The sequence below is a fragment of the Pyxicephalus adspersus genome, chromosome 6 (assembly GCF_032062135.1).
Source record: "Pyxicephalus adspersus chromosome 6, UCB_Pads_2.0, whole genome shotgun sequence".
Classification (NCBI taxonomy): Eukaryota; Metazoa; Chordata; class Amphibia; order Anura; family Pyxicephalidae; genus Pyxicephalus; species Pyxicephalus adspersus.
The window spans coordinates 67,042,142-67,054,649 of NC_092863.1; positions in this window are offsets into that span (position 1 = coordinate 67,042,142).

Consider the following 12,508-nt stretch of genomic DNA (forward strand, 5'->3'; position numbering starts at 1 on the left):
GACAATCGGATTGCAATATAACATTTGTTTACATTTAACCACCTGGTGAGAAAAACTCGGGGTTAACGAAAATTGCAAAAGTTTTTACCCCGAACATGCTCGGGCTTAACGGGCAGGTGGTTAAGGAAAAGGGTTTGTTTTTTTTTTTTTTGTTTTTTTTTTAGCAAAAAATGCTAATAAATTGATCAGACAGTGTGTTGAACAATAGAGGAAGGGACATACCGAATCAAAACTACCCAATCTCTGCCAGTGGTTCATCTTTGTAGAAAACGGAAAATAGTTTCCAGTAGACCCCTATAGAATGTTGCAGCTGACAATTTAACCGTAGAACCCCAGTTGAAGTTCCCTTTAAGCTCTTCACACGCAGCCCTAATGATTTAATATGTCTGGTCATTGGAATCCTAGGAAGGAGCTTGAAAAAAACTCTATATCGAGCGCAACAAAACCCTTTTAGACCTTTTAATATGGCTCTCCCAAAAATTTACAAACAGATGTCTGCTTGGCCTTGGATATCGGCACCGCCTGGTCTGCACCTCCCTTAGATTTGCCATTTTGAAAGATTGCAGTAGTAGTTGTAGCTATGATTTCAGATTTACTGGCCTCATCAGTCCTGAAGAAGCGATGTTGTGATACACAACAAACACTGTGAGATTGGATGTATGTATTTGTAATAGCTAACATCTTTAAATTTTTATTCGTATAATCATAATTTTAACTTTAAAAATCATTTACTTTATAATTTGCCTTTTAAAGTCCTGAAAATTGATTCTGTATTGGTTAAGCAAAATTGGTGGATGTGGCACCAAAAAAATATATACCGATCCCTGCTCTACTTAGAATGTAAAGGTTCAATATAATTCCATTATGCCAATAATACTGGGGAACAATTTTTTTGTTGACTTTACACGTAAATAGGTATGCTGATTCTGAAAGTGCAGTTAGTTTTCTTCCATCACGTCAGGTTTTTTTCTCTACCGCATATATTATTGCAATTACTGTAGGGTGGATTTGTATAGGCTATTCATTTACACACAAGACAGTGTGGTCAGAGGTTGTGCGCTGCTCTTCGTAGTGAATAGGCAAAATGTATTTTTCTACTTACACACGTATTTCCTTTCTTTCAGATCATGTTTGGCTCTGCTGTTTTTTCGTCGTAAGTGCCTAAACAACCCTGATTCATTTTGTTATATCTGTAGCGGTTGGACCATTCCCAGTCAAAGGGCGAACATCCGCACATTTGTAGACCAAGCCTGTTTGGCATATTTCAAAGTTAAACTTGGTGATCAAGATAAGTCTTGGGCCCCTCATAAGGTGTGCAGACAGTGTGTCTGAGGGTTTATGGATGTGGACAAAGGGAACACGTGATAAGATGCCATTTGGTATACCTATGGTTTGGCGAGATCAGGAGATCATTTCAGTGACTGTTAATTTTGTATAGTGAAATCTTCAGGATATAATAGGAAAAATGTAACATAAAAGTATCCTAATCTACCATCGGCTTTATGCCCAGTGGCTCATTCAGATGAAATTGGTTATATGCCCAGTGGCTCATTCAGGATGAAATTGCAGTGCCGGTTTTCGTTACACTACCCTCTCTTAAACAACATGATTATGGTGATAAACTAGGTGACAACATTAATGAAGAGTTTGAAATAGAAGAGGATTCTGTTCGTAAGGGATTTGAGCAACATGAGTTGAGTGATTTGGCACAAAATTTGTGACTATCGAAGATGGCTTCAAACTCCTAGCATCAAGACTGCGTGAGAAAAAGTTACTTGAAAAACGAACAAAGGTATCGTACTTTTGAACCTGAGAAATTGCATTTCTGCAGTACTTTGGAACTGACGGTGGCTTTGTGTATTGCCATAACATACCTGGTTTAATGGAGGAATTGGGAATTCCAATCTATAACTCAACTGAATAGCGACTACTCATTGATGGCTCAAAGCGGAGCCAAAAGTGCGTCCTCCTTCACAATGGCAATATATTTGGGTCACTCCCAATTGGCCATTCAGTTTCTCTGTGAAGAATATGCAGACATAGAGAGTCATTGAGTTGTTGCAATATCACCAACACAATTGGATCATCTGTGTTGACCTTAAAATGGTATGCTTCCTTCTTGGTCAGCAACACGGATACACCAAGTATCCCTGTTATCTGTGCATGTGGGACAGCAGAGATCGTGAGAGGCATTGGGTGGAAAGGAATTGGCCTCCCAAGATCTGCTCTAAAACCAGGTGATCCAAACATTCTACATGAGCCACTTGTTGATAGAAAAAATATTATATTGCCGCCTCTGCACATGAAACTGGGTCTGATGAAGCAGTTCATTAAAGCTTTGCCAACTGAAGGAGACTGTTTCAAGTACTTCATTTTAGCATTTCCTAGCCTGTCATTTGAAAAAAGAAAAGGCCCGTGTGTTCGATGGTCCACAGATTCAGCAGGTCATCAAGGATGAACATTTCATCAGGACAATGTCAGAAGTCCAAAAGAAAGCTTAGTTGTCAGTCAAAGCCACTGTCAAGGACTTTCTTGGAAACACACAAGCAAATAATTACATAGAAATAGTCCAGAAACTCTTGGAGAGCTACAAAATGCTTATTGAAATATGAGTATCAAGGTGCATTTTCTGCATAGCCATCTTTCGAACTTCCCGGAAAACCTTGGTGCAGTCAGTGATGAGCAAGGTGATTGATTCCACCAAGATTTGAAGGTCATAGAAAGACTTTTTAAGGGTAGTTTGGATGTACATATGATGGCTGGCTATTGTTGGAGCATCCGGCGAGATTGTCCAAACACTAAACACCTTTACCACTTACTTGAATAATTTTCAAATGTTTTACTGTAAAATAAAAATGTCAGAGTAACAATAAATCCTTTGTATGAACAAAAGAAAACTAAATAAACAGTACATTTAAGTTATTATTTCATTATTCTTTCATTGTATGTAAAATTTGTATGTTTTTTTTTTTTTTTTTTTTACAAAAATGAAGGGTACCCTGTATTGTAAAGACTGGATGTGATCGCCAAAAATTAGTAAAAAAGTGTAAGATCTAACTCAACAAAAATGCGTTTTCCAGTGTAATTTGAGTCACTGGTTTGGAACAATTATGTAGTTGATGTGATCTGAATGGGTCTAATCATTTTATAAATCATTGACAAATATTAAAAGCAAAGTATACCCATGCCAGACAAATTTAGCTTCAGCCCTGTGATGTTTAGAAGGAGATTTCTCAATCTGGAAGCTATGGAAGGTCAATAGTTTTAGGGTGTGGTGTGTGTGTGTGTGTGTGTTATATATATATATATATATATATATATATATATATATATATATATATACACACATTTAGGTCCATAAATTTTTGGACAAAGACAACTTTTTTTTTCTAATTTTGGTTCCGTACGTTACCACAATTCATTTTAAATGAAACAACTCAGATGCAGTTGAACTGCAGACTTTCAGCTTTAATTCAGTGGGCTGAACAAAAAGATTGCATAAAAAAATGTGAGAAACTAAAGCCTTTGTTATGTCATTATCAATTAAGCAGATAAAAGGCCTTGAGTTGGTTTGGAGGGGGGGTGCTTGTATGTGGAAGATTTTGCTGTGAACAGACAACATGCGGTCAAAGGAACTCTCCATGCAGGTGAAACAAGCCATCCTTAAGCTGCAAAAGTAGAAAAGGCTACAATATTAGGAGTGGCAAAAACTACAGTTTGGTACATCATGAGAAAGAAACAAAGCACCGGTGAGTTCAGCAATGCCAAAAGACCAGGACGTCCACGGAAGACAACAGTGGTGGATGAACGCAAAATCATTTCCATGTTGAAGAGAAACCCCTTCACAACAGCCAACCAAGTGAACAACACTCTCCAGGAGGTAGGCGTATTGATATCCAAGTCTACCATAAAGAAAAGACTGCATGAAAGTAAATACAGAGGGTGCACTGCAAGGTGCAAGCCAGTCATAAGCCTCAAGATTAGAAAGGCTAGATTGGACTTTGCTCAAAAACATCTAAAAAAGCCAGCACAGTTCTGGAAAAACAGTATTTGGACAGATGAAACCAAGATCAACCTTTACCAGAATGATGGCAAGAAAAAGGTATGGGGAATCTCATGGAACAGCTCATGATCCAAAGCATACCACATCATCTGTAAAACATGGCGGAGGCAGTGTGATGGCTTGGGCGTGCATGGTTGCTAGAGGCACTGGGATATTAGTGTTTATCGATGATGTGACACAGGACCCCAAAAACAAGAAAGCAAGGAGTTTCTACAACGGTACAAACGATATTTTTACGGCCTTGCCAGGCATTACAGATGTCATTCAGCATGACATAGTCACTGACCCCAAGGTAACAATAAACATTAAACCATACAGAATCCCTGAGGCTTGGAGACAAGCGGTCTCTGAAGAGGTAAAGCGTATGTTAGATCTGCAGGTTATTGAGGAATCCAAAAGCAGCTGGTCCAGCCCTATTGTATTGGTGCCTAACCCAAATGGGACCTGGCGCTTCTGCAATGACTTCCGCCGACTAAATTAAGTCTCTAAATGTGATTCCTATCCCATGCCTTGGGTAGATGAGTTAATTGAAAGGTTGGGACCAGCTCGGTATATTACCACGCTTGACCACACTGAAGGATACTGGCAGATTCCCCTATCAGAGGAGGCAAAAGAAAAGACTGCCTTCTCCACCCTAGACAAGCACTTTCAATATAGAAGGATGCCCTTTGGTTTACAAGGGGCACCTGCCACTTTTCAGAGATCGATGGATAGGGTCTTGAGGCCCCAAAAAAGGTACGCAGCTGCATACTTAGACGATATTGTGGTCTTTAGCACAGACTGGGAAACACATCTAGGTAAGGTACAGGCAGTACTTGATTCTCTCAGGAAAGCTGGCTTTACTGCTAACCCCGAGAAGTGCGCTATTGGGTTGGAGGAGTCTCGCTATCTGGGGTATATTGTAGGTAAGGGCACAATAAGACCACAGGTAAACACAGAGTGGAGGCAATTCAGAATTGGCCACAGCCTCTGACAAAAAAAGAAGTGAAGGCGTTCTTGGGGATTGTTCGCTATTACCGCAGATTTGTCCCAAACTTTGCCTCCATTGCAGCACCATTAACAGACCTTACAAAAGGGAGAAAGTCAGTAATGGTCAAGTGGTCTCGGGAGGCAGAAAAGGCGTTTCAGCACCTTAAAAAAGCCTTGTGCAGTCAGCTTGTGCTAATCGCACCAGACTTCTCAAAAGAGTTTTTTGTCCAGACCAATGCCTCAGAGGTTGGTTTAGGGGCAGTAATGTCACAGGAGGTAAATGGGGAAGAACACCCCATTATATATTTGAGCAGAAAACTCACCTCCTGTGAGAGAAACTACTCAATCGTGGAGAGGGAGTGTTTGGCTATTAAGTGGGCCCTCGAGGCTGGTACTATTTGGCAGGTAGGAAGTTCCGGTTGGTATCGGACCATGCCCCTTTAAAGTGGATGTGCGGAAATAAAGGGAACAATGCAAGGGTGACAAGGTGGTTCTTGGCGCTACAGGACATTAATTTTGTGGTAGAGCACAGGGCAGGGAAGCATATCAATGCTGATGCCTTATCAAGGGTTCACTGTCAGGGTCAAGTGCCCAGTCCACTGGCCTTGGGCAGAGGGGAGGATATGTATGCAACCAGCAGGAAAAGTACTAGAGGGCAGATATGTGCCATGCAGGTTGCTGATACCAGTGCTATAATTCCAGGGATTGCAGTGTGGCTGTTCCAGCAGTCCCTCCCGGGATTTCCCCACTGCTGGAGAAAAGTCCAGGTGCAGCTCCCAGAGGGAGTAAAAAGGGAATGACTGCCAGAGCGCAGGGAGAGGAAAAGACTATAATGGAGAGGACTTGAGAACATTCCTCTCCACAGTGTTCTAGAGAGAGAGAGCGACAAGACTCCACACAAGGTGACTCTGGGTTTTTCTGCCTATTTGAAAATGGCCTGATAGAACACTGGACAGCTAAAGATAAGTGCTTATGTGTTTGATTTGTAACCGGCTGACGTTAAGCCATCCTGTTGGGATAATTTTGTTGTGTTTTATCAATAAAACCCTGATGCAGCATCCAGTCCTGCTAGTTGCCTACCATTTGTCAAGCTAACTCCCATTTTATATATATATATATATATATATATATATATATATATACCTACCATTACAACTGTAGACTGGTCATTTCTGAGGGCAAACTTACAAAATCAGTAGGGATCAAAAACTTCACCCCCCCCACTGTATATATAATAATTTTATATTTATATCCCCTGCTGATTTTGTAAGTTTGCCCTCAGAAATGACCAGTCTACAATTGTAATGGTAGGCTTATTATAGCTGTGAGAGACAGAATAACAACAAAAGAACCCTCAAAAACTCAGTGCTAAAAGGCAGAGCTTGATGTGCATTGTAATGACTGAAATAAGTATTTGATCCCCTATCAACCAGCAAGATTTCAGGCTCCCAGGTGTCTTCACTGTATGCAGGTAACAAGCTGAGATTAGCAGCACCCTCTGTAAGGGAGTGCTCCTAATCCAAGCTTGTTATAGTGAAGTAAAAGACACCTGTCTAAAGTAGCAATCAGTCAGATTCCAACCTAGCCACCATGGCCAAGACCAAAGAACTGTCTAAGGATGTCAGGGACGAAATTGAAGACCTACACAAGGCTGGACTGGGCTACAAGACTATCTCCAAGCAGTTTAGTGAGAAGTTGACAACAGTTGGTGCGATAATTCGCAAATGGAAGAAACGCAAAATAACTGTCAATCTCCCTCGGTCTGGGGCTCCATGCAAGATCTCCCATCGTGGAGTTGCAATAATCATGAGAACGTTGATGAAGCAGCCCAGAACTATATGGGGGGAACTTGTCAATGATCTCAAGGCAGCTGGGACCATAGTCACCAAGAAAACATATGGTAACACACAGCGTAGTGAAGGCCTTAAATCTTGCAGTCAAGACTGCACATGTACAGGCCTGCCTGCAGTTTGCCAATGAACATCTGAATGATCCAGAGGAAAACTGGGTGAATGTGTTGTGGTCAGATGAGACCAAAATTGAGCTCTTTGGCATCAACTCAACTCAAGGACACCTACACCGCATCGAAGGGACAATAAACAGGCCCATGTACCATCCATTCTTAGGTGAGCACCTCCTTCCCTCAGCCAGGGCATTGAAAATGGGTCGTGGATGGGTATTCCAGCATGACAATGACCCAAAACACACGGCCAAGGCAACAAAGGAGTGGCTCAAGAAGAAGCACATGAAGGCCTAGCCAGTCTCAAGACCGGTTAATAAGAGATCAAATACTTATTTCACTCCTTACAATGCACATCAAGCTCTGCCTTTTAGCACTCAGTTTTTGAGGGTGAGGATGTGTGTGTATGTATATAATATATATATATATTTATACACACTCACACCAATTTCAACCGGTTTGGGTATAGGTACCGCAATCTATAGGGAAGTTGTATTCAAATATTTGTCTTGACCACAACATTGTCATCTTGGTTCCCACCCACTGCTATAGCAATATAAATAATCTCCATTTAAAATGATACAAGTGCAATAAATGAGTATTTCCTTATCCAATGTAAACATTCATTTGTAAGAGAGGGTAATTTATACTTTATAATTATATATAATTAATAAAGCTTGTGCAGACTGCACTTATTTTTATTTTAAAGTATTTTTTTGCAACTGTAGAAGATCATTTTGTTGCATTCATCCATGCCTTATTTCCAGGTATTAATTATGTGAATGTCTGTGATCACACACACTGGGATTTGCAATGCTGTAAAGCAGCAATATCCATTATATGCCATTATCCTTGAAGATGAACATCTGAACCCTTCACAAAGCTCTTTTTCAGAAAGCACACGTTTACGAGACCAAACTTTTAAAATCAGCAGTCCTTTATTGGCATAATAATTAACATGCCTGTTCAAAAGAAAGCCTAGCTGTATAGTAGGTTTTCTGAAGTAGCACATTTAAAGCTCACAATAACAAACAATCTATCAGCGTTGTGAAGCATAGAATATTATAGTAGCTCATCTGCTTCTGTAACATATTCCTGCTTGTTTCTTCCAGATGCACTGTGAATCATTTTGAATGCACACTAGTCTGTGTGGAATCTTGTTGATGAGATATGAAAAGCGCATTGTAAAAGAAACACACACTCCTCATGAAAAGTTATAATTAGAGCCTGATGTTTCAAGCATTCAGACTCTTCAGTCTGCATACACCGCTTTATGCAGTCATAATGTGACTAACCATCATTTGCATTTTTCTGAATCATTGGACCTTATGGTGTGGTATTACTTCTTCTTAGATCAAAATGTAATAATGTGCTTGTATACATAAGGCTACTAGTGTAAGGCCCAAAAATTAGACCATATCCTTATATTTGACATTCATTGCCAGCTGTTCTGTGGTATTTTAGAGATTCCTAAACTGAGACAGGAGAGATATATTCTAGAGTATTCATAAATACTGTTGGACTGAAACTGGGTACACTTGATAAATGATCATTACTGAAAAATGTTTTATTGTATAACTATTTCATTGAGGTCACGAGATGACAATAATGATTCTTGGATGCAATGAATGATCTATTCTGACATTCTTTTTGGGGAGTAATCTATACAGATAGCGTTGAACAGTGAATTATCACGCACATGACTGTTTATGCATGACCAGCAGGTATATGATTTGAAAACAATGATATCTACAAAGTCACTAGTGGTCTGCCTAGCTCAGTGAATAATCATGATATTGCCATATGTACAGAATTATTGCTTGATATGTGTTTTTTTGTTAACATTCATTAACTGAGTATTCTGTCCCATTCTGAATAATAATTGTCTAACATCTGTACATAGTGTCCACTATGTTCCAATGTAATCATGGTCAGAGACTATGGGCATGATTTATTAAAGTTAACCAAGGCTGGAGAGGATAAACTTGCGTCAGTGAAGCTGGGTGATCCAACAAACCTGGAGTGGATTACTTGAATGTCATTTGCTAGCAAAAGTCTTGAAAAAAGATTTAATAAACCAGGCCTTATAACAGAATGTGCTGTGAAGACAGGCTACAAAACTAAATGACTTTGAGTCCAGTGTATGTAATCAATGTGTACATTATTTGAGTAAATTGAAAGAAAAAGTAAATCTTTTGCAAAATTGTGATTAGAATTGGAGTGTTCCCTTTAATAGCGTTTTCTTTATGATGAGCATGAGTTTGAGAAGGGGGTTATTCAAAGTGTCAAATTATATCCTAGAGAAATATTCTCATTTGTGATTGTAGGCCTTTTCTCCAATTAGAGAAATAGCATTTAACTAAGGGAATCCACCACAGAGTAAATTACTGATTTACAAAGTTCAATAACAAATGTTTTGACTTATTGAAGGGTGAAATACATTTTTAACTTTGGTTGTCAAACTTGAGTCAAATTACACATACATCTTCAATCTGCAAAGCTCTTTCTCAATGCAGTTTGGCACTCCAATGCTTCCCCATGGAGATCAGGGGTCTTTCTGTGCAGTATGCTTGTAGGGAATAGGTTTTTTATTAAATTATTTTAACAGCAACAAGGAAAGAAGGGTACATATGTTATCACATAAGGGGCACAACCCCATGTAAAGCTAATCTACATGAGTAGGAAAAATCATATACTTGGTATTATTTATTCAGACTGCTAGGAGTAAAGCAGTGCAATACAGGCGTCACTGGCAAGGAGTAAAGCGGTGCCAGTGTCTATTCACAACCTATGGGTATTTAGAGTCACTTATATACACATGCATATTCAACTTTTCAGAAATAACAGCAAGAAAACTATGTTGAAGAACCTAAATTAAAACATTAATATTTGCTCCCCCAAGGAGGCAATACAGAGGTAAAGTCTCAACGTGAGTCATCGGATAAATCCATGCTGACTGTAGCTTAACTTAACCTCGAGGGCGGTTAATTTCTGTCTGGATTTATATGTATAAATGGGGTACATTGTTTTTCATGAAAATTTATTTTACATTGTAGGCCTGTAATTCTTAAGCATATCTCACCAAAATATTACCAATATTTAATAAATTTAATAATAAACTTTAAATAAAAAAAACACAAAAATCTGTTAAAACAAGGGTGCATAAAATACTGAAACCTGTAACATACCTGTACCGTAGCATATAAATATATAATATATGGATACATATAGAGATATATAGATAAATAGATATATAATAATTACTTTGTATTGGATTCAATACAAAATAATTTGAATTTCCTGCCACGCACCAACGTCACCGGTAACTCCTGGGGAAAGTCAGCGCACTCCCCGAGGGACAGATCGGAAGAAGAGGACGCCGCCCGAGGATGGGATCTGATGGGCAGGACACTGGAGAACGCCGGTGGGACCAGGTAAGTCATTATTTTCTATGTTTTTAGCTACGCTGAGTGTGGCTCGGGGTTACCGCTTTCATCAGGTTTTTGTTTTTGTTTTTTTTACCCAGGGCCACACTCTGGGTTACTGCCAGGGAGGTTAATGAAATTAGTCAGTTCCCACTAGTAGGTGAGAATCCTGAAAGCCAGAAGGTCAAAGCCAGTGATGGGCCTCACCAACATAAGAAGTCCACTAAGCAGCGTAAACAAGAAGTAGCAGCAGAGAACAATTCAGACATAAGACAAGTAAAGCAATGGATGATCACTATACAAGAGAAGACATACATGGCAAAGAAGATGGGGAAAAAAGAGAGGTGACTAAATGTAAAGAATTGTACAAGAGGAGTGGAGTAAGTAAGCATAGGTGAGTAAATTCACTCTGGGGTGTTCTATAATTTGTAATCAGCCTCTTTAAGAGAGTTGGTGGCAAACTCTTCCTAACCCACAGGAGATCATCCAATGGAAGAGGCCAGAATGAATTTTTCAGGTCACCCATTGTTGAAATCCAATACCAATCTACCATTATTGCTCTATGTTCAGCCTTATAGTAGAGGGCCAATATAAATGTGATAAAACCTGAATCCAGACTGATGAACAAGTGATAGATAAAATGTAGTCTGCATAGGAGGCCACAGTTTGAGAGGTACAACCCATAGACTCCCCCCCCCCCCCCCCAATGTGATTATGAGCAGCCCAGAGTAATGTTTTAAAGGTGAGAATGATTATTAGTGGGGATAAGGGACAGCCCTGTCCTAGTTCTATTAGATATGGCACAGAATGGAAAGAAATGCCCAATAACTCTGACTGCTGCCATAATGCAAGAGTAAACCTATGTCACTGTTTAAAACAATGCTCTGGAAGTTAATTACCATAAATGCCCAATCAGCTCAAACATTTTATACTGAGACTTTGGCTGCTTTCTAAAAAAATGTAACTGTTAAACTTTATCTGTAATATACTCTTGCTGTTTAACCCAAATGTTAGTTGAGTTTTAAACTACATTGGATTTTCCTAAATTGGAGAACAAACTTTACAATTTTGATTAAAAAAATGTAAAACAATTCTCTTTTTAGCCAAGTCATGTAGCACGTAATGGTACCTTTCCCACTTCTAAAACAACGTTTACTTCTAGAACAAATTAAAAATAAATTTCCAATCTGTTTGCGTACTTTCACACTTCAGAAATTGTGCTAAAAAGATGTTAATCTTCAGACAATGTATGATTGGCAGGCGTGTTTAATATATCTATTTAATTTTCTGAAACTTAATTACATTCCTAGTTCTATTAAGCTTCAAGAAGCAATACACTAATGCATTTTACATTTGGATTTTAACGATGAATGGTGAGATTTTACCTCTGCTCAATAAAACTTATCTCTGTTTTTGTAAAGGTCATCTTTCAGATTAGCTGGTCACCACAGAATGCTGTTAACCAATTTGCAAGACAAAATACTCCATGTATTGTCATTTTTTCTACTCAGCAGGTTTCCCATTTCACAGACGCTAAGCAATCATATGCTCCTTGTGGTAATTAATCAGACTTGGCATCTGTTTCAAGCTAACAATTTCATAGGTACCTGTGTTTTCATAGGATCCACAATATCCATTATAAGTAAAAGATTTAAAAAGACTTTTTTTTAATTTACAATACCCTGAGCTTAATCTACTTTAAGTAACATGAAATTACAAAATGCAATAATATTAGCCATAGCATTCGTTTAAGATTTTCATAAAATAGGATATAGGTAGGAAATCCAGCTAACTATAATTTACATCTACAGAAAATGAGATTTGCAAGCTGTAATGAACATGTGGGGGCTGAAAGGAGTTTCTACCCTCCCTAGAGTGAATAAAAGAAAATGAAATACTGTATATTCCCAGAGAATTTGTTTAGAGCGTAAAAAGGTTATATTACTTTTTATATTGTTAACCTCCTTGCAGTTAAGCCCGACCTTCGCTCGGGCAAAAAAAAATTGCAAGGATGGTTAAGCCCGAGATTTTTCACTTACCTGGCCCCCCTGTGCTCATCCAGCGTCGTCCTCCATCGGTCATCGTCCGCCG